Source organism: Tiliqua scincoides, chromosome 1 (assembly GCF_035046505.1).
Source record: "Tiliqua scincoides isolate rTilSci1 chromosome 1, rTilSci1.hap2, whole genome shotgun sequence".
Lineage (NCBI taxonomy): Eukaryota > Metazoa > Chordata > Lepidosauria > Squamata > Scincidae > Tiliqua > Tiliqua scincoides.
Genome location: NC_089821.1, coordinates 175,650,483 through 175,674,428, shown reverse-complemented (window position 1 = coordinate 175,674,428; position 23,946 = coordinate 175,650,483). Strand labels below are relative to the sequence as shown.

General features: G+C 41.3%; 1 protein-coding gene and 1 pseudogene across 1 annotated transcript in view; one reads left to right on the top strand and one right to left on the bottom strand.

The window, feature by feature from the left end:
* ADGRB3 (adhesion G protein-coupled receptor B3) overlaps window positions 1-23,946 on the bottom strand; it is a 564,982-nt gene that overhangs the window by 418,051 nt on the left and 122,985 nt on the right. The gene's annotated exons all lie outside the window — the stretch shown is intronic.
* Window positions 10,738-10,853, top strand: LOC136638123 (5S ribosomal RNA; annotated as a pseudogene).

Sequence of the window (23,946 nt, the reverse complement as noted above, 5' to 3'; positions counted from 1 at the left end):
AAACAAATTTATTCAGACATTATTTTTCCACATTGCCTAGCAGCACATATTGTGTACTGTATTGCTCTTCATATTCCTTCCTTAGGGGGAAAAAGTCTGAAGGAAACTCTTAACATCTTATTCCTAAATAATACTGAGAAAATCATATGTCTCTGATTTTGATAAACATTTAACTTATAAAGTTGCTGTGTTTGGCTGAGCAACCCAAAGAATTAGTTATAAACTTCTCTCACAAAATGGGCAGAAGGTGCGGTCCGGAGAAAGAGCTGCCTGAAGCTACTGGAAGCTAAGCAGCCTCAGATGTGTCTGGAAGAGATCAGAAAAGTCACTGATATGCTGTCATGCCCCTCTGTGGCAGACAGGAGTCACTGTGGAGCTGTTGCTGGTGACAAGAAGGAGAACAGCTAGAAAATCTTCTGCCAGTTCAATTTGTGTGGCTTTCCTGCAGAAAGCTCAGAGTGTTCCTGCAGCTAAGAGGAAGTTGGCTACACCATTGAAGGATAACAGCTGCAGTTTGAAGGGTTCCATATACATACAACTAGGGTTCTATATACATACAACAACACTAAAGACCCTTATTGGGTCTAGGAAGCCTGCCTATGTAAACCACCTTAAACAATAGCTGAAACAATAGCTCTGAGGAGAAGGAATGGTGGTATATAAATATAGTAATAAAAGGTGGTATTATATGCTAGGAAAAATCTACAATAAAATGTAAATATTATGCTCCCATTAAGTTGTAGCCCAGCACTCTGACTTTTTCTTTCCCCTATATTTTTGATGACCAATGTTGTTAACAGTTAAAATTTGACCTGATTTGACACTACCTGGCACTATGGACAACAATGTTCTAAAATGAGCCATTGCTCATTCGAAAAATACCAACGGAAAGAAAATAAATTCACAAACAAACAACATTTTTATATAAAGAGGACTGCCACATAAATGAAATGAAATAAAAACATTACGCTGGGTTTCCAACTCAAAGATTCTAGCATCCTGGCAGTGCCTGAATCTGGGGTGGGACATAGTGATTTTGGGAAGGTCTGGGGAAGAGCTTAGTGGGTTCGCAGCTACTCTGGGACATGTCATGCATCACAAAAACTACTTACCTAAAGTGTATAGCATAAAAAAAAAAAAAAGAGGGTGGAAAAACCTGCCCCTTACTTTTCTGGCAAACAACACCAATGAACAAATAAAAATAAAATGGTAGGCACTCCTAAACATTAATCGCAAAAGACTTGCAAGGGACTGGAGAGTTTCTAACCCCTGTGACTTTGAATTTCTTTTGTGTACATGCCTTCTGGAAACATTTACAATAAAATGTGCCAGAAGAAATAAGCTGTCTTTTTAGAATGCACCAGCTAGATTAGCAGCCTTTCCTCCAGTCACTATCTTGCTTCATGCATTCATTGTTGGCAAAAAATGAATAATCTGGGGTGCACATTCTTCCCAAATGGTCTTTGCCTCCAGGCAAATACCAGCTATGAAAAGATCAGCCTAGCAGCTTTGAAAAGCTGAGAGGTATAAAAAGGCTAGCAAGGAAACACTGCAGCTGATATAGCTAGCTGCAACAGAACTCTGTATTCAGGCTAATTCATAAAGAATGCAGTATTTTACTAAATAAATAAACTGAGTGATTGAATCTTAATTGCACTGTGCACTATGCAGTCATCTTAGATGAGTCATTTTCCCTTGCTTTATTAATATAAGTGAGTAATTCAGAGGCTGCTTGCACTACTGTAGTCCCATTAAAGCCAACCACAATGTGTTAAGGAATGAATTATATTAAGACAAGACAACACCACCAGGATAAGAGGATTACCAGTTTGCCACCTTATTATAAAAAAGTCTTATTGAATAGAATTCCTTCCTGCTTTTTAAACCACTGCATTCTGCAAAATTAATATACATGACTAATTAAATCTAGATTGCAATTCACTCATGGGAAATAGATGATATAAGCATTCCACTATGGACCCAAATCACAGTTTTGCTATTATTGGAGTGTGATAGTGGCTAAGAAACTTCCTTGGTTTAAATCTTTCATCTGCTGTTGACACACAAGGTGACCTTAAGTAAGTTGCTCCCTCTCAGTCCTCTCACATTTAAGTGGAAAACTGTATTCCACAGCTACAAAAGGGGATTTACACATGAGCAATAACGTAAACCAGACATTTAGCTGGAGTCCTCAGACTAATCAAGACTGAGTCCACTCCGGGGCTGCACTGACCACTGATTCACCATTCGTCAAGTGGTCATGTGTGGAAAGTGAACTGTCATTGTCTTCATCAACTTCAAATCCATATTTGGCTGTGTTCACTGGCCCACCCTATGGAGGGTATTGGAAAATGAGCACATGCCTTTGAAGATCATCCAACTTCTCCAAGCATCATACAATAGCTCAACTAGCAGTATCCAGATCTGAAATGAAGTATCCAATGAATTTCCCACCCAAACTGGAGTCTGCCAAGAAGATGTTGTTTCTCCTCTGCTTTTTAATATTGTGATGGATGCCATTATGAGGAAAGAATTCAAGGACAGGCATGGAGTTCAGTATGACATAAACAACTTCCTGACTGACTTGATGCTTGCTGACAATAGCATCGTATTTGCATCGTATTTGCCAACACAGACGAAGAAGCCACTGACATCCTTTACCACATCGCTCACATTGCCCAATCCTACAGTCTAAGAATCAATGTGGATAAGACCAAAGTTGCGACCACAGATGGATCACAGACCAAAGTTCACCTCGTTGGAGTCCAAATGGAGCAGGTTCAAGAATTCAATTACCTGCGATCACTGGTACAGGAGAAAAAAGTGGCATCCATCATCAAAGTCCGCAGTAGGATTGGCAAGGCAACAGCAACATTTGCCTCGCTCAAATGGTGCCTCTGGAAGAAGGTCAATATTTACATCAAGACCAAAATTTGCCACTTCCAAACACTGATCCTGTCAATTCTCCTATGTGGATCAGAAGCATGGACTCTGATCAACACAGACATGAACAAGCTCAAGGTCTTCAAAATGTGATGCTTGAGACAGAACATCTTTTCGGGATCACCATTGTAACAAGACAATTTGGATAAGGTGCTACCATCAACCATCAGTCGAAGAACAAATCCAGAAACTCCAACGACTGCAACCGTTTGGCCACGTACGCAGAATGAACACCAGTCGGCTGCCACATGAGCTCCTCTGGCGAGAGTGACCTCTCTACTGGAGGGTTCAACAGGCAGCACGTGGCCCAAACACATTGAGGGAGATCTAAGAAACAAACAACTGACCGTTGACGAGGCTAGAAACATCACCAACAATCACCTAGCATGGAAACATGTCATGAATAACACACACAAATCCCAGCGACACTAACAGCAGCGTATTGGTTGAGAGGTCAACCTGCTCCCTGAGCACCAGCTAAGGACTAAAGAACAAGAAGAAGAAGCCATTTTTAACTAATACATAACTATAGCATGTACGTACCCATTACCTAATTTATTCATGAAGGAGCAGTTTAATCACTCATAAAATTATTTTATTTGTTCCAAAAGCACTGAAGAAATGTGTCTGATATTTAACAAAAATTGCACAATAAAGTTATGGAATACTGTTAAGGATAATTGTCACTAGGGATTTCTTGCGGAAGGGCTGTTATAAAAGGGAAGTTTTAAAAGGCAAAAAAAAAATTTATTTATTTATTTTATTTAAATACCTTCCAATTCCATAAATTAGACAATAACCAGTTCAAGAAGAGGGACTACTGCAGCAATCCCTACAGCCAGCTCCATGGAGCTGGGGAGTATGAGTAGAGGTAGAGAGAGAAGGTATAAGAAGATAAAAGTCTTCTCCTCTTGCCCTGCTCCTCTTCTCCCATGTTTCCACTGGCCTGCACTTGTTGAAATAATTTATAAGCATGCCAACTTCTAATAAATAGACAAAGGAAAAGAATGAAGAGTGACAAGAGTGGGCAGGAGGTCTGGTCTAGAGGGTAGAGCCTCCGTCTGCCTGAAGATAACATCCACAAGGTCGCCAGTTCGAGGCCACCGGCACCGTGCAACCTTGGAGCAGCTGACAAGCTGAAGCCGAGCAATTCCATCTGCTCTGAGCATGGAAGGATGGAGGCCAGAATGTGAAGCCAGATTGGAATGAAACACCTTGAATGTAGTCGTTCTTGAAAGAAAGAACCTTCTTTGAAATTGTAAAAATCCCTATTTAATAGGGATTTAATAAAGCCTGCCTATGTAAACCGCCTTGAATAAAGTCTTGAATAAAGACCAAGAAAAGCGGTATATAATAATTATTATTATTATTATATTGTTAGGCATCATGACCACGTAACTTGTCAGAAAACCATTTGTGGCACAAGAGTTGCTTGCATTACTCTATGGCAGCCATTTTCAAGCAGTGTGCCATGGCACATTGGTGTGCCACAAATGGTCTGCAGGTGTGTCTCGGGAATTTGGGGGAAGGTCATTTATTAGTGGAGCCAATGGGGGATGTGAGCCCCCCACTGGTAGCACAGTGTGCGTTGTCAATTGCCAAAAACCTCCTGGTGTGCCTTGACAATTTGAGCACCTTGTCAGTGTGCCGTGAGGTGAAAAAGGTTGAAAATCACTGCTCTATGGTTACCTGCAAAATGATTTGAGGTATAAGAATATATCCATCACTTGGCAATTAAACTTCTTCATACTCAGGGCTATACTGCAAAACAGAATGTGGTTTCAAGTACTTATTTTGCTTCCCATTTATGCCCCAGTTCTTCCACCATCATGTGTGTACTTCAATATGATGTAGCTGGCAGTGTTAATCTCTTTTATAGTAAATTATTTTGTAATGTTTTTGTTTGATGTCCTATGTCATTTGAAAACATCTGATTTATTTGCTTCTCAAGGCACAAAGTGCTTTTTCAGCAGCACTAGTCTCAGTCCTGTGATCGCTTCCAGGTGAAGTTATGACCATGAGCTCCTGGCTTTTCCAGGGCAGGGGACCATCCATTTGACAAAGAAAGCAAATGGTTCACTGTGTGCATAAGTGGTCAAATAAACAAACATGAGAAAGGGGAGTAGGTCAAGCCAGTGTGTTGTCCTCTGTAAACAAGGTTTAATGTGGCTTTAGGACTTCTCAGTGATGCATTGTAAGGCATGGAAGGGATTCTGTAATTCTAATAATAACAAAAACACATTTTTTCAGTCTCAAGTAAAATAAAACAAAGCACAAAAAAAGTGGGTGACCTTGAAGTCAAGGATGTTGATCACTCCAGAATCAAAATCAGTATGCCACATGATTCAGAATCTTTTTCCAAACATAATAATCAACCTACCCAACTAATACAAAGTGAAGTTTCAGAAATATTAAAGGAAAAGACAGTCTTACAATTGTTTGAAATACGTTATGCAGTACATCACTGTGAATTTGTTCTTTCTCACTTTGATTCATTAAAAGGTTTGTTTGCAGCCTAATTAACCTTTAAGAAGGCACATCCAGAAGTATACAAGAGCATCTAAGGCCACAATCCCACACAGACTTACCTTAGGGTAAGTCCCATGGAACTCAATGGGCTTACTTCTTTGTAGACATGCATAGGTTTGCATCCTCAAAGCATATTAAAACAAGAAAGCAGAAAAGGTGATGGAAGAGAATATACACAAACAGTTTGAACATTTGCTTGAGAACAAGGTACCTCAAAAGAGTTTACATCTGGTGATACTTCTCCATTAGTCACATCGTGCTGATGTGACTCCATTAGTCACATCTGGTGATACTTCTCCATTAGTCACATCGTAGGCACAAAGTATAATGCATCAGATCCACTGCTATCACTTCCCTGCAGCAGTCGCTGCTGCAAGCCTCCGCACCTCCAAACTAATGTATCTAATATTATGGGATACTGTAGACAGGCCAAGTAACATAAACATAAAGACTACCAACACCACAGTTTTCTCATTCAAAATTAGTTCAGATACATATAAAGAGATGCATTCTCACTTCTATTACACTTATATTTCCTCTCCATCCCCGAACAATGCACAGGGCAAAGTTGATCAACTTTGTTGCTTGAAATCCCAGTCCTATTGGTGCTATAACTTCCATTCTTGGCATTTCAGCATGTTGAGCCTAAAAAAGTCATTCTTATTATTCTGCTACACGACAAAAGCCAACGGGTTCCACTTGAGACAAAATTCCAACAAAATTCATGTCAGATGAGGAAGACATTAATTCATTTACTCAGTAAATTGGTCATTTCATCTTTGACAGCTTGCATTGTTCTATCGCATAATGCTGCAGGCAATAAAGTTCTTAAAATAAGTGGAAGAGAGAGACTATTTTTATGGTTATGCTATGCATAAGCAGCAGCAATGCATGAAAAGAATGTTTTAAAAGGATGCCAAAGCTGATTTTTTGGAACTAGTCCTGGAACAAGTGGATTTTATGGAAGTTTCAAATTGCATTAATATATATACATATTTATTTTTTAATTTGTGTTATTCAGTTTCAATACATTTATTTAGCATCAATTAAACAGAATTCTTGGTAGAGGCTGCAAGCTACTTCTGGCAAGCATATGATAGTTTCACTTTCTCCAAAATAAATCAAGCTTTGTAAAAAGAAAAAAAATGGTTACAGGTGACATTAGTATTTTTCCCCAAATTAGCACATGATTAACATTCTGCATATCTTGCCTAAAATGTTGTCAACCTTATCCATTGCACATATGCCAAGGATTTGTAGCCCTTTTTACTAAATGACTTTAGTCATTGGGATATATAGCCTTTTCATTACCTCCTCCAGTACTAAAAATACCACAGACTTGGGAATTAAACGACCCAACTGCAGATTTCATCAAATGAAGGCATAAGTACATGCTCTAAAGAATATGGAACATTTCATACGAAGAAAGCAGGTTGACAGTGTGATTTTTTTTTTTCTGAATTATTGCTAACTATTAAGATTTTCAATAAAAAAAGAAACCAGTAGCCAGAGCAAAGAAAAATTCATGAGAAAATGTGAAATCTACCTTTTCCTTAAAGGATTACAGCTACAATGAGACAACTAATTAGGGAAAAAAGCAATTAAGGGCACAATCCTAACTGTGCCTTATGCCGGTCCAAGTCCCTTGGGCCAGCATAGGAGGGTTGCAAATGTGCTGTAAAGGATGTTTGCGGCTCCGTGGGAGGAAGCCGTGTCGGCGCATTTAGATGCGCCAAAGCGCGGAGGCCGGCAGAAGCCTCTGCAGTAGCTTCTTCACCGCCTCTTGTGTCGGCACACCTGCCAACAGGCGATGGGCGGCCCCGGGGGCAGGCACGTGGGGAGCTGGGGGCAGGGGTGGGACTGGGCAGTTATGCCGGATCCCAATCCCTGTCCCTGAGGAGATCAGAGCGGCTTCAAGCCGCTCTGCTCTCCTCGGACTTGCGGTACCTCAAGAGGTGGCACAGGTCAGAGGAGACCCATTGGGGCCAGCAGCTCTTACCCAGGGGTAAGGGGAAGAGCTTCCCCTTGCTCCTGACTGAGCTGCTGCAACCAACGAACCTGCGTTGAATGCAGTGCAAGCCTCCTGGCTGCCTGCTCCAGCGCAGGTTTGGATTGTGCCCTACATAAACTTTCACAGTAAGGCATCAGCTTTGGACATGTTAAGGACCTAAATACAAGGAAATGGTCTTCTTGGTCATTGGGGAAGCAGGATGCTGGCCTTGATCTAATCCAGCAATTCTTTCTTAGGCTCTTAGGAAATGCATAAATGAGCAAGTTCTTATAGAATACAAGTGCAAAGTCAATGACAGCTGATCTGTTCATGCAATGACCGAAACAATTAGACCTCAAAATATATGGTGCTGCTGTTTCAAGACAGGAGTGTTACACAAAGCAGCAACTGGTACAGCTGCCAAACTTGGGGAGCAATTCAGCCCCCGGATAGGCTGGCCCAGGGGTGTTGCAAACATGCCACAAGACACATTTGGGCCACTGAGTGAGGAGGGAGGCCGGCACACACACATACGAGATACATATGTCCAGTATGTTGTTCATATGTCCAGTACTTCCAGGGGTTAGTACTACTTGCTACATGTGTATGTTTGTAAATAAAACAAATATTACTCAAAAAAAAGTAAGTCTCTAGTGCTCTTTCTTCCAAAGAAAGCAAGTAGTACTAACCCCTGGAAACCACAATGGAACATTTAGGAGGTCTTTCCTTTGAACTTAAATAAACACACATGAAAAAATCATATTGCACATTTTAGAGAGATTGGCCATATTATCTTAGCTAACTGTTTGCAACTCTGAATTGTGCCCTCAGTGATTGAAAACCAGCACAGTAAAAAAAACTGAAATGTAATATGGAAAGTGATCAATCACTAAGAATTTCTCAGGGCACTTCTGGTGCAAAACAGTGCAAAAGTATAGTCTTCTTCAAACAGACAAAAAGAGAAAATGCTATGATGAATAAATGAAGTATGCGTTTTCATATGGCAGAGATGGGGGCTTAGATTAATATTAATATTAATTATAAACATTTAGCTAATATGAGGAGTATGCAAGCAAAATAAGGTTGAGAAGCACTGCAGGAGAACCATGAGTCAAATCCTTCTTTAAGGTGCCTGGTGTGTTAAGCCAGAGGCTCAACATATAACATAACACATAACTGGGAGTGTGCAATTCAATTCACATCAGAGAGACGAGCAACAAGGAATTACTGTAAGTGCAGCTCCACATAGTTGCAACCCTATTTACTCAGAAGCAGACCCATTGCTTTCCATGGATGTAATTCTTAAGTAATGATGCATTGAATTGTAGCCTGGGATTTTGTTTCAAATGGAAAGGAGAATCCCATCCTGGTGCTGAAGAAAACAGACCTCTGCCAAATGCAAGTATTTGCAAAACAGAACGAGGCTGCAGCAGGCTCTGAAACTTAGAGAAAGAGGCTGGCTTCAATTCAGTGGAATTCAGCGGAAGTCTCAGGAGCAGTGAAAAGGTTAACTTCGGTTGGAGCTTTCCAGGGATTGCCTTGGAGATTAACGGCCCTCTAATTATCTCTGCATTGCTTCTCCTGTGCCACTTCAAAAGCAATGCTGCTTGAAAAGCAACTTCTCAGAGTTGGAAAGCTCTGGCCCCTGAGCAACCTCAAAGATAAGGCAATTATCTAACCTTGATTTATTTGCCCTCCTGGGCCAGCAAGGGAGGCAAGGGAAGCAAGTCCTGGCAAGGGACTTGCACAGGCCCAAGGGTGAGTCTGGACTGCATCCTTAATGACCTAATCACATAACAACGGGGATCGGAGAACGTATCCTCAAGATTAAGTGGCACACACCCGTATTTATTTTGCTAGGTAAATCACTTTGTGAATTTGTTGGTTTAAAGTGGTGCGTGTACACACATGTATGCATTCTTCTAATAATTATTAAAAATTATTCTTTGTAATTATTAAGAATTCTTAATACATATTATGATACAATAGCTTACGTTGTCAAACAAAAGATACCACTTTGGCCGTATATGCAAAAGCTCTAAAAGCAAATATTTATATCAGATTCAAAGGACTGAATCAGTCTACGTGGAAAAGCAGCTCTAAAACATAACTACCGTAGATACTTGCCTATAGTACGAGAAATTTTTGCCAAGTAATCAAGCTGCAATTATCACTTTGCCTGAACTCCGGGTCAATCAGAGGGCAAATCTTTAATCTCTGAAAAGTTTCAGGCAGGCAGGCACCAAGTTTCTCAATTAGCAGGCAGGCACAGCTCCTTAGAAGCAATTTGTTAACCTTTTATTCTCCTTCCTTCTGCTGCAGCCTGGTTCTGCTTGGCAAATGCTTGCCAAGCAGGTCTGTTTTTTTGAAACACCAGGATGGGAATCCTCCTTTCCATCTGAAGCAGGCTACAATTCAATGCACCCTTACTTAAGAATGACACCCATGGAAAGCAGTGGGTCTACTTATGAGTAAAAAGGGTTGCAAATATATGGAGCGCCATCTCTCTGCTGTGAATTGAATTGCACACTCCCAGTTATGTGTTATGGATTGTATGTTGTATGTAGAGCTTCTGGCTTAACACACCAGACACCTTAAAGGTGGATTTGATTCCCTTGGCAGCCCATTTCCATAAATTGTACTCTTCATATTAGCAAAATGTTTGTAATTAATAATACAAGCCCTCATCTCCTCCATATGAAAGCCCAGACTTCATGTATTCATCACAGTGTTTTCTCTTTTTATCTGTTTGAAGAACAGAAGACTCTGCCTTTGCACCAGAAGTGTGCTGAGAAATTCTGGCTGATTGATCACTTTCCAGATTATGTTTCAGCTTTTTTACTGTGCTGGTTTTCAATCACTGGTTCATACATGAATTGATGACCAAAAACTAGCAATTGGTGCAGCTTTCACAGCCAGCTAGCTACCTCCCTTCCTGCCTTGCTGGTCCTTGCAAGGCATTCCTGTCTGGAGCATGACCTGCCTTTTTCTACCATTATTCCATTCTTTTTCAAGTACCCCTAAAGGTCCTGTTGAGTGTCCCTGGGAGTACATGAATATCAGGTTGGGAACCACTGTTTTACTGGCATGTTGTTTACAGTGCACTTACTCTGATAGTGTTTACAAAAGGTGGTAAAGACCAGAATTTAAAAAGAATAAAAATGTATCTTATGATCTTTTACTATGTTCTTAATAAATTAGAGACTACAGTTCTTAGGTAACAATTAGTGGTGCGTTATTTTTCAGGACCTGGCCTTGAGTAAAATCAGAACTATAACTATAGTCAGACCCTGCACATGCCCAATCTCATCTGATCTTGGAAGCTAAGCAGGGTCCAGCCTGGTTAGTACTTGGATGGGAGACCGCTTGGGAATACTGGGTGCTGTAGGCTTATACCATAGTCTTTCAAGACTGAAGGTTGCCAGCCAGTCAAAACTATAGTCAGACAACCCCCTAAGTTTAACCCCCGACTTATCCGAGGGTCATAGAAAATTCCATTGTTGGTGCAAAACCTGTCCTCGACTTATCTGTGAGATCGACTTATAGGCGGCTATTTGCGGCGTTGCATTTTGAGAGCAAATCAACCTGCACCACCATCAGTGTAACTTCATGAAAGAAGTGAATGCTTACATTATTACAGTACAAATGAGCCTTGCTCTTTAGCTATTACAGGTTTTACAGTGAAAATAGCCACCCACCTTTTGTGTTACATTTTCTGTGACTGAATACTTGACAACAATGTTACACTCAATGCCCTAAAAGCACAAGCACAAAATGCCCACAGCAAAAGAGAAAATAGAGAAGAGGTATTCAGGATAATGTCACAAAGTCCTTTGGCACATACAGCTACTAAAAGGAGGTTGGACACAGATTATATAATTATTTTTCATAATGCTGAAGGTAAAAAAATTGAAGGCAAAACTGCCTTTGACATGCCCATTCACTTCTGACCCACCAAAGAGGCTTGGTAAGTTTTTCTGATGTTTTAAAAATCTGCACAACTTTTTGCCCAGGACAAACATAATGAGTGCATATACCATATGAATCAATGACCCTAACACGAAATTTGGACTAGAAAAAACTCAGGTTTAAGTCCTTGCTTAACTATGAAAATTACTGGGTGATATGGGTCAGTCACCATCTCTCAGCCTAAGCTACCTCACAGGGCTGTTACTTGGATAAAAGGAAGAGGACCTGTTCACTATTATGAATATTTTGGAGGAAAGACAGTATGTAAATATGAAGAATATATATTGCATATGTTCACCAAGGCTGGGATGTACACTAGCTTAGACAGAGCTAAAGATGGCATGACAGAGGTATCATTGCCTGTAAGAGGGTCCCAAATGGGGCATCATGACGATCCAGCCAAGGAAGCCCTGACACTGCCCCCTTAAGGTGTGGGGGGAAGGTAAAGGCAGCAACGCGCCCATTTCGATCGAGCAGTTGCAGGGGATAAAAGGGGTTTGTTAACACTCACCTTAGGCAGTGTTGGCCTCCTGGAGCAGGAGCCAGGGAGCCTGTGGACTCCTCTGCAGGGCTCCCCAAAGCCTTCAAACTTCTTAAAGTTGTTAAACAGAAAACACCACTTCTGGTTTCACAACAAAAACAGTTACTGCTTTTTTTGACTACTTACATTTTACTTTTTTTTTTTTACTATTTACTATTTTTTTACAGTGATTGTTTGCAGTCTTTGCCCCTCCCCTACAGGAACTTACAGCAGTTCCCAAAATTTCAGAGAGATTGAGAACCACTTGCCTGTAGTGTACTGTTACAAAACAACTCATCTGTGGAGTTTAGAGCATCCCTTTTATAGAGAGCCTTCAACTTTTCACTTAAATTTACATTTCTGGTAGTTGGCTGCCCCTACGCTCTCTCATTTCCTGATGTGCATTTATTGTTCCAACCAGATGTCACTGCAATTTTGTCTCTCCTTTTGGTTGGCTGACACCTCCCTTCAGGAGGGATGACTGAAGATTATATGGTCTTGAGCAAAGTCATTGAAGTATCTTTGGGTACAGAAGTTTTATCAATCGTCCCCAAGGTCAGTAACATGCAGAGCATGTAGGCACAGGGGGGCTGGGGTTGAACTTGCAAGATGTATCAGTCTAGGGGCCCAATCCTATGCTGCCCCAATGCCATACATTACAGCAGTGCTGAAATGGCTGCTACTGTGTCCTGCGGGGCCAGAGGACATCTTAGGGTAAGGGAACATTGGTTCCCTTAGCCCATGTAGAACTCTGGCAGTCCCGATGGATCTATTCAGTTCTTTGTCAGCTACTTGGTGGCACAGGACAAAGGAGACCCAAGTCAGACTCCACAGCTTGGGAGAGGGATTGGTCCCTGTGTCTCCTCCTGGACCTGATCCACTCCCTGGCTTGCCTTCCCTCCATCCAGTTTCACCCCCTCCCTGCCTTCCCCCACCCTGATCCCAAAAAGTCTTCCTGCTGCCTCATGGAGACACTCACCAGCTGGTGCTATTCCTCAGCACCCTGCTGGTGCAGAGTGCCAGCAACAAGTGTCTCTGGTCTCTCCGCTGGCGCCGCATGTTCCCCACAGCTGGTAAAGTGCCTTGTGGCACTTGTGCAACAGGCATAGCCAGGACAGCACACAGACCACTGGCACTGTCCCGGCATAGGTTTGGGCTATAGAATTTTCAAGACAAGAAATGCATGGATTGTTTTTGTTAGATGCACAGAGAATCTAAAAGCATCATGAAGACAACCAATTGCAAAGGCAAAATAACTTCTAACATCTTTGTTGAAGACTCTGTGTTGAGCTCATTGTGAATCTGAAAAAGTTGCAAGGTAAGATTTCAAATAGCGACACCATAGTAATGTGACAGATAGCAATTCTCCAAGAACTGATGATGTCTGTCATTTTTAGAAGCTCCCCTCTCAGGTGTGCTAGGAAAGGAGGAGATTAACTTTGTCCTGTCAGTTTTCAACAAAACTGGGCAAATTGAAGACACTAATCTATCTATCAAAAATAACAATTCTCCTATAGTCAGGTGAGCAATGATACTATTTAATTTGAGGCCAGAATTTATTTAGTATGTTAATCATGGGAATAAAGGAATCTCAATTTTAGGTTATTTTAAGATTAGATTCTAGCCAGCAGGATGGACCATTAAAACAAAGGAACCTCTAATGTTTGGATAAGAGAATTCATTAACATTTGACAAACATCACAAAACAAGTGAAGTGCAGAAAGTTGGTCAAACTGGGGAATTATTTTGAAATCCAAATTTCCTAGGATTGTCACTGAGTAAGTCACATGTACAGAACAAAGACATTGCATAGGTAATTGTTGGTTGCTCTTATGGTACCCAATGATGCACATTGGGTTTAAACCTGAATTATTGTATTAAAATCAAGAATCAGATCAAGAAAGGGCCAATGAACCACAATCTGTACACACTCATTTATTTTTTTTCCATTATTATCCAGCACGTTTTGTTGGTTTTTGAAGCACTACCAAAAAAGACAGGCAGCAGGACAGGATAAGTCTGGTGGAAATCCAAATGTACGGTGGACCTCCTAATGTTGAAGCCTTACTGGCAGAGATGGTCATTTTGGTTCATCAGCTTTGAAAACAGATAGTAATACAACAGTTTTATATGGCTATTCTTCAAGCAAAAAGTGATCACTGAAGAATTAAAAATAGATTAGCAACTGTGTCAGCTGGTAAGGCTTTTCAATAAGTCAACAATCTGCAGAACTCAAAGATTGGCTCTTTCATTTTTATCTTTCCTGAGTAAGACTTTTTCATGAGCATATATGCAATCAAGGTAGAATACTCTTGTGTGCTCTTTTAAAGAGATAGATAATCATATACATATTTATGATTCACATTACTTTCAAACTGCTATCTCCACATGCTCATAAAATCTGCTATGGATGCAGAACCTGGTATACTGAAACCAACTTTTGTCATTAAAAAATTGTTTTTCGTTTTTGTGGTTGAAAAGATAAATTTGGAAAACAATCATGAAACACCACTTTGAACTGGTATATAGCACAAATCTGATAAAGTAGCAAATGTAGCATGCATTGCTTAGAGCAGTGAACTTCAAGTTGTGGATTATGTTATAGGGTCAATATTTTCTGTTTAAATCAAGATGTGCAGGAGACACATGTTTATACGTGTGTATGTGGTGTTAGATGCCTGCCTAGAGAGCAAAAGGCTAGACAAGTAACATGACTATTTATAGGACTGCTGTCAAGATACCACAGATCCACAGGCTGGGATTCACACTTTTTACTGAACCATGCAACCCTCTTCCATTTCCTTAATTGATCCATGGAGTCCAGTGCTCCAAATTTGAATGGAGACTTGTCTATTCCTTAAATTCAAATGGAGTTTTGACACCTCCAAAATCCAGATGAAGCCTTCCCGTCCCAAATCCTGCTAAAACAGCATATGGTCACTCCTGATCATAGACACCTCCTAATATTCCTGACTTTGGGAAAAACAAATTGCAAAATAAAGGAAAGGTTTCATACCTTCAATGATCCTCATCAATCCCATGATTAGGCTCAATCCAAGGTCCAAGCTACAGATCTTCAAGTAGTTATTGCATCCGCAAATGCGAGGGGGAAACAAGGGCCAAACTCAGCAGTTCCTCAGATATCAATATAGGACCCCCCTGATAGAGTCAACACCACACAGAATGGATTCTATGTGGCAAATATAAAAACCTTGGTTTTAGAGCCTTGTGTTGTTCATACCACTGTTCTTCAATCTCTCTTCACCCATGGTATTCTGTCCTGCAGTTGGCTTGTGAAGCACTAACCTGCTTGAGTTGCATTAAGCCAGCCTTCCAGATGCCATCCCAAAACCACTATCTATGTCAGCCATCATCCTGGATCAATAATCCCCCATAATCCCCCTCTTTTTCTATCTTCCAGAGTGTAACAGAAGCTGCTGAGCTATTGTGGGTTGGCCTGCTAACCTATTGGGCCACTTTTTCTAAATGCCCCTTGCCTCCAAGACAGGCAGCTTGCCTCCCTTGCTCTGCTCCCCTTTAGGCTACTGCCTTGTTGCATGCTATATAACATGCTGTTCAAGTTGAGGCCTGGCTCCTGATCACTTGAAGACCACTGGCTTAATGAGTAATACCTACGTAGCACTTTATAAACACAAGTCAAATGGAAATGTATATTTAATAAGTATATTATTATAGATGGTTGGTTGAAGCATATAGTCTCTTATTTCTATGAAAAGTACCCTAATTCAATTCTGTGAGAGCCTTAAGAATGAGCAAGTCACACTGATCATACAAAGACAATTTGATACACAATTTGGCATTGTCAAAAGACAATGTGATACATGGATATCTGTTGACATCCATGAAAAGATTTGCATGCTAAAGACCATATCTATAATGTCTAGCACAAAACTAGAATATATATCCATTCCATCATACGAGAAAGTCATCTAAAGTTTTCTAAAACACCAGGAATCCAACAGCACTGTCTTTTTTTAAGGATCCTATATACTTCCATGTTAACAAATTACAGCAAAGGTTTGGGTGACATATGCAGATCAAAGCTGTATCGCTTTTGCTCTATTGTACTTAAAGTGCCTAGCATATTGAGTCTACACAATAAACAACAATAAGCACAAGCTAAGGGGAAAGGTGTGTGTGCTGTGTTGCCTTTAGACGATGGTACTGAGATTGAGCGGTATAAATTATTAATAGGGTGGCACATGGTGCTGAATCAATATGAGCCCTGCATTTGCTGCTAAAAAAAGATTTTTGATACTAATCTAGATCTGCCACAGCTATAAAACAAAAAAACAGAAAGCAAGTAGGAACTCAGTTCCTATAGGCTCAAAATGAGTCATTGCATATTAAAGCACAGAATGTGATGTGCTCTGTGAACAACCTACAAATGCTGGCAAATGAATCTTGAAAAGCAAAAGGATAAGCGCTGAGTTAATTTCAAAGATGTCAACAAGAATGCATCAAATTCTAAGATTAAAGAATAATTCAGATGCAGCAGGATATCATCACAACTCAAAATATGCTGCAGTAGAAGGCATAATTTTCATTTTATCTTGTTTTTAAAAAATGCAAAACATTCTCGTTACCTGGTCAAACTGAAATACTACAGCAAGGGTGAAGTTGGGGATTGTGAAGACAATCATGTCAGTGAACAAACTTGGGATCAGTCAAAGAGCATGACACTGGGCCACTGGTTTCACAGGATGTTCCACGGCATATGCACAACGGGGACCTTTCCCCTTTAAATACAATGTAAGGGTGCAATCCAAACCTTGCGTTCCGCCAGCCCAAGTCTCTTGGGCCTGCCTGGGAGGGTCGCAAATGTGCCGTAAAGCATGTTTACAGCTCCTCGGGAGGAAGCCAGGCCAATGCTCCCAGAAGCGCCGGCCTGCGGAGGCCGATGGAGGCCCCACGCTGGCTTCCTCCCAGCTCCTTGCATTGGCTTGGATGAGCAGATGCAAGGGTGACAGGTAGGTGTGGGGGAGGTGGGGAGGGGGAGGGAGGGAGGCGTTCCTGGGCGGAGGGAGGAAGGGCGATGGGTGGCCCAGGGGGCGGGCCTGCGAGGAGCGGGAGGCAGGGCTGGGATCTGGCAGTTATGCTGGATCCCAGCCCCCATCCCCCAGGAGAATGGAGCAGCTTCAAGCCGCTCCGCTCTCTTCAGACTTGTGCCACCTCAGGAGGTGGCGCAAGTCCGAGGAGACCCATTGGGGCCAGCGGCCTTTACCCAGGGGTAAGGGGAAAAGTTTCCCCTTGCCTCTGGCTAAGCCACTGCTGGTCACAATCCTGCGCTGGATACACTGCAAGCCTCCTGGTTTGCCTGTTCCAGCGCAAGTTAGGATTGCACCCTAAGTCATTGTACGTATTACTATCTTAACTTTTTCAGTTAAAGAACAAAAAGTGGAATACATGGAATTATCTGGTGGTCGTCCCCCTCCATCCTAGCAACGACATTAGCTTTACTATAGATGCTACATCACATGCTTTCAGAACATGCTCTTAAGTAGGTAACTCCTAAGTCATAAGTAACTCCTGAAATCCCATCACTGGCCATGAGAAATTTGGACCTGGACTAGACTGGAAAGAGTGCCTAAGAAAGGACGAATTATTGTGTGTTTCCTCCTCCCCCCCCCCAACCAACTTTTGGCTACTCTTGAACCTTTAAATTTGTCAGTCATCATATAGCAGTTTGCAGCATATACTGCCATCAGTCCCATTTCATGTCTCTACCATTCTTAATTCTGGGGGCCATTCATAGCTTTCACAGTCTTCCAGATACAAGTCCAACCCAGATAACACAGTGCGTTTGAGGCAGAGGCAAAAGATTGGCTAAGCCAGGGGTGTCAAACATAAGGCCCGGGGGCCGGATGTGGCCCTCGAAAGCTTTTTTTCCGGCCCTCAGGCTCTCAGCTTCTGAACAGTGCTGAGGTGTTACTGCTGAAAGGATAACATGAAAATTGGGCTGTCCCTTGAAATATGATCAAGATTTGCATGTTTTCTGTCATTTAAGTGAGAAAAAGAGTTTATTTTTGGTTATGACCTGTTTAATGACATCACTTTCAGCCCTCAGCAGACATGATGAATGCTATTCGGCCCTCTGGATGAAACGAGTTTGACACCCCTGGGCTAAGCTGTAGAAATGTTAGTACATACTCCTAGTATACATCTTTTTCAATTGAAGATTTCAGGAGATAAAAAGCCTTAATTATCACTTGACTGAGATCTGCTACTAGTTTCTATTCTACGTGTTCCTAGGAGAAACTCAGCTTTCACAGTCTGCAAATCACAGGGTCAGACGAAAAACTGCTTCCCCTATCTTCCACTTAAATAGTCTTTTCTAGCCTCCTGTGTTTGATTATGGTGCTGAACAGACATTTAACTTTTATCAATCATGGTAGATGGCAATCTGCAGTTTTTTCCTAATTTGATCTCCAACAGGTCTCAATGACGAACTCTTCCTTTACTGTGGAGACAAATCAAAGATCTGTCCACCTACGCTTTCAATGGCCTCTTATTGAGTGAGCTATAAATGTTGATGAATGTGCTTGCACTTCACCTGCATTGCACATAACCAGAGAAAAAGATTTAGCGTATGTCAATAAAATGGAGAGACTTAGCTTAGTTAAAATAAATTGGGACAGCGTTCAGTACAAAAGCCAACTGAATTGTGAAAGGCAGATACATTCTCATATTCAAGGAAATTTTTTTTTTTTTTTACAAAAAATAGTGCATCAAAACAAATATGTCAATATGTTTAAAGAGGTATCTATAGCTGTCAGGCATTAACAGGCAGGGCTCTGTTATTCGGTGTCAGGTGCCAGCTCAAGAGTGTGGTCGAAAGAGTGTGGTCCAAACCAGAGCAAGCAGATCACATGGAGCTAGAGGTAGGACCACTGTCAGAGCTGGGTATAGCTCTTTCATTTCAAGAAGACAGTCAGGTCAGGTGAAGTGAGGCAAGGCAAAACATTGCACCATGAGGAGAAGGAGCAGTTGGTGGTGGTAGTGGCATTGATGACAAGTTGTTCAGACTGATGGATCACTGCTAAAGCCAAGGTTTCATACACCTTGGTGAGTTGGAATTGGCCTGTGGGGGCTTTCTTTGCTACCTAGGTGACACCCCTGCACTACATCCAAATCTGCAAATGGCACCATAGTGTTGGTGGCACAGTAGGTGAGAGTTGGTATAGCACAATGGCTAAGAGACTGAGCTGTGGATGGTGTTTGAATCTCTGCCATGACCTCACTAGGCGGTCATAAGCAAGCCACCTCTCCAAAGTTGCAATATGGGGATAAGAATACTTAGGGTCCAATCCTTTCCCCCACCCACTGATGCAGCCATGCCCAAAAAGCTCGTGCTGCACTCTGTGAGGGGTGGGGGCAGTCGCAGAGATCTCCTCTGGGTAAGGGAACAAACATTCTCTTACCCAGGAGTAAGCCTCTGAGGCCTGGCTGGGCCTACCTGGATCTGTGCCAGCACAATCGCTGGTTCAGGTCTGCGTGGGCCCGGGTTGGGAGACCAAATCCAGGAAGGGGGCTTGGAGTCAGTGCTTCTCCCACTGAACCACTCCATCTGCTCCCACTGAACCACTCCGTCCCAGACCCAATCTGCCCCATCACCACCATGTTCGCTCTCCCCCGCCTCTTACCTGGATTGGCAGGCCTTTGATAGTTTGCTAGTGCACAGAGGGAGGCTCTGCTCCTCCCTGCCAGCACTCCGGCAGCATGCAATTCCCTGTGCTGCTGGAATGTGTTATGACGATCATACGGATGACACCAATTAGATATACATGAAGCATTTTACACGCTCAAAGGTACCGCACATTGCTAACTATTATTATTATTGCTGAATTCTGATTTTTTGCTTTGAACACACACACACACACACACACACACACACACACTTGCATAAGGGCAACACCAGTTGTAAGGAACTCTAAGTTTGAGTCAAGGACCAGGGAAGGAACTGCCAGCCATTTGCTGAAAAACCCTTCCAACGACTTTATTCCCCCTGAGGAGAAAATTACTGCAGGGACCTTGAATTCCCTGTGGGGGAAAAGAGAGTTTGCAAGGTGAAGACAGAAATGGCTGGCAGGGAAAAGGTTAAGTAAACTCTTCCCCCCACATCCTTCACTCAACCTTGAAGCTACACAGTGTTGCTTTGCACTGAGGAGAAAAACACCATAAGGAAAAAGAAGTGTGGTAGTACTCATAATGTGTGGTTTGTTCCTAAGGTATACGGAGGCAATTTCCTGTTTTCAGCAGATTAGATTCTGACTTTTAGCTTTTGCTGATATTGTCACTCAGTAGTGAGGTTTATCAGGAGTTCCAGTAAACCATGGAAAACTGGGAGGGAGGGGACATCAATTCAGTTCAACTCATTGGCAACCTAATCCTAAACAATTTGCACCAGGATAACTGCCTGTGATACTGGAGTACAGTTACTGTGACACCACTGCAATGTCTTCATTTGTGAGGCTGTGCTGACAGTGCGTGTACCAAGTAGAACCCATTAAGGATAAAATCATGTACTTTCAGTTACGCCATTACTAAAGTGTAACTTGTGAAGTGGCCTTCAGTGGGCAGCAGAGGATCAGAATGTCTGCAGCAAGATGAGGAAACAGGGTAAACTTCAACATGGGCCATTATGTTGCCAAAGTGCTCCCTCTGTTTTTCTGAGCTAACTTTTATGCGGGCATTTCATTGGCTCTATTTTAAAGGACAATTTGATCAACAAATTTATGCTCATACCCCACAGTTCGATATGTGTGTCATGGTTGTCATGTGATATGTCTGAAGTACTCAAAAAAGGGATCCTGTGGTGGTTCTTGCCAGCAGAGAGAAAGGAGCTTATGAAAGCCCAAGTAAGAGTCCAGATCAATGGATTGGGTTTCTCAGTATGTTGTGAGACTTTAGGTCTATCACTCGACGTGTCCTGTTACTTTCAGGTGAGAAGAGGAGTAGAGGCTCTATGTCAGATTCCCATCTTTAGCTGGTATCAGCTGGAGAGGAAGAAGTGGCTGAAGCACAGCCTAGTTAAGCAGAAGGGCAAGGGCAGCTTCATTCTTGCTGCTGCAAAGCAAGACTTTAAAATAGCATCACGGGATTTCCAAAGGCATATGGAACTATGAAGTCATAGTTCAGATCAATGCAGGAGAACTTCCTCAATTATCTAAATGGGTAATGTGTTATCTATATGAAACTCTAAATTATCTAAATATTCTTCCAGAACAGGAAATGGTGGTGGTAGCAGATATTCACAATTCTCCTGGCTGTGCCACTATCATGTGCAGTTTGGCCTATAGCAGACAAAACACTTCCAGGCAACTGCAACTGGGTGCATTTCTTGAAACGATAACAGACCTATGTTAAGCTATCCTTCATCCACTTTTGTCAGCCCTTCAATATTCTTAGAGAACATTGCAAACATTTTCAGATATTTTGGGTGTCATTTTGAAACAGGTTGTTCCATTCTCTTAGGACCAACTCTGAAGAAGTGGGCTGTTTTGCCAAAGAAATGCTCCGTTTCAGAGCAGATTCTTGGGTCCTGCCTTTTTACATACAAACCTGCTTCACAAGTATAATTTATGTGCTTACAATTAAGCAACTGAATGCTCAATGGCTTACTGTATGTCATCTTTCCAGGGGCAGGGGAAGTACTGTTCATTTCATCTATTACAGAAGCATACATTCACCTCATTTTAAAAATGAAACATTTTAATGACCGCAAATTTATTATGCAACTATTTGATACTTACAATCTAAAAAAATAGGATTCCAAATCCAGATGAAATCAATTAATTGCAGCTAGATGAAGTCCCATTTATTTCAATAGGACTTTCTCTGGATTAGAGTCAGGATCAATTAGTCATCTTAAAAACAGAACACAAAACCCCAAATCTCTGTTTCATTGCTCAAGGATTACATTTGCCAGTAAAAGGGAAATTTTTTACATTAAAAAAAAAATTATTTCAGCGGAGACGGGAAATGCAATCCAACTCAGAGAGATTTGCCTTCTTCACCCTTTAATCTGACACACAATCACAACAAGATTAAAGATTTCCTGAGGATGCAGCTTTGTATTATTTGTAACCTAGCAGCAAGCAGGTAACTTTTAGGAATAAACACTGGGTGGGAGTCTTTTTGTGTACAATACGTCCAGGATAATCCTCTGACCTTTCCATTCTGAATTGGATCTCTGCAAATCTGTCATTGTGAAAGATTTCTTTCTTTTTCTTTTTTTTTTAGTTGCTTTCTTTACGTACAAATAGTCTGCTGCCTGAAGACAAAAAGAGATTATGGAAGGAAAAACCAAAAGGCTTTGAAGTGAATGCAAATGACATATACATACATGTTGCCTGTTTAACCAGTTGTCCCAGTTCTGGGGCCAACATTTATAACAATAAATGGGAGCATTTAGCTCCCCATCCATTAAGAAATTTTTTTATAGATGCAAGTCAATTATGGGCTGGTTTGCATATGCAAGATGGCTGTTTATGAGGTTTCTTGACATAATCCCACACCAGAGTGCCATTTAGGTAAGGTGATCTCCTCCTTATATTTCAGATCACGTGATTCTTCCTCAGTGGAACTTACGTCCTTGGCCATCTTACAAGTTCTACATACTGAATGTCTATACATATGGCAAATGTACACCTCCATGTGCTAAAATGTGTAAGAGTCAGAGATCTGTTAATAATATCACTATATTTTTTTCTGAAAAATGAACCACAGCAAATACTCTGTTGTGGGTTTGGGTGTGTGTTATCCTTTGTGTCTATTTGCAGTTTAATCATGAATGTATCCAAAAGTGGACTCTCTGAATCTTGCTGCGAATGTTACCCTTTTACTGAAATCTCTCTGTACTTTCCTCAGCACTAAAATTTGAAATGCTGTCCCCTGATCACATGGAGAGAATAAGTGGCTGGCTCACATGTGTGAACCACCCGAAATAAACCAACTGATACCTAAATCCGAATCTACACATTATGCAGAGTGAGGTGGTAAACTAGGGTGAAGAAATTGTGGCTTGCATAATGTCTAACAGGGAGAGATCTGCCTTCAATATGCTTATTTACTGCATGCAGATTAAAAAAAAATTTTTTTTTATAAGGGGAAGAATTCTAAAACATGACTCCTCACCTGCAGTGCGAAATGGAACAGCCCAAATTCAATCACCTTGGCTTATGACCTAACTTTAGATAATATTTAAATTGCATCTAATTAGAAGACTTCATAATTGACAAAGCAGTAGCCCAAATACGATAAGAATCTTAGATATATGTACATTCTATCCCAGTGCTGCTGATTAGACAGAAGATCAAGAGGGGAAAATGAGAATAAAAATGCATCATTATCTGAGAACAAAACAAAGAATTTTGCATACTCTCCCTCATTCTATACATAACTGGATTTCCAGTGCTTTGCATTGGAGGCATTCAGTTAAAAACAAAGCAATTGGCATGCTTAAAATTCCAGGGCTCTGTACAAATAAGAATATTCAGATTTTAAAATTTCATTCTATAAAGTGCTGTGATGCAATTAAAGTAGTGTGATGCAATATATATGAATTTTGGCTTATCCATGATTGCATAATAGGAAAATAACAGGCTACTTCATATTTTATGTGCAACACAAAGCCTTCACTATGTGCAGATACAAAGAAATCACCTCACTGATTTACGGCTGAAGCACACATCCACAGATTGGCTCCAGCGGGCCTTCATCAAAGTGTCTTCCATGGGCCTCCTTCTATATGTGAGGAGTCCAAAAGCATTGCTCTTTCCCCAGCACATGAAGGCTTTGGGCACACTCATGGATCAACAGTGGGATATTCTGAGGACCCTGGGCTCTCAGCAATGCTCAATAATACTGACCTCTTTTAGTCAGTGTGTCCACATTTTTTCCTTCTGTTTCATTAGCCATGAGTTAAAGCTACTGTACTTGTATTGAAAAGCACTGCTTAAACTACGTTCATGTG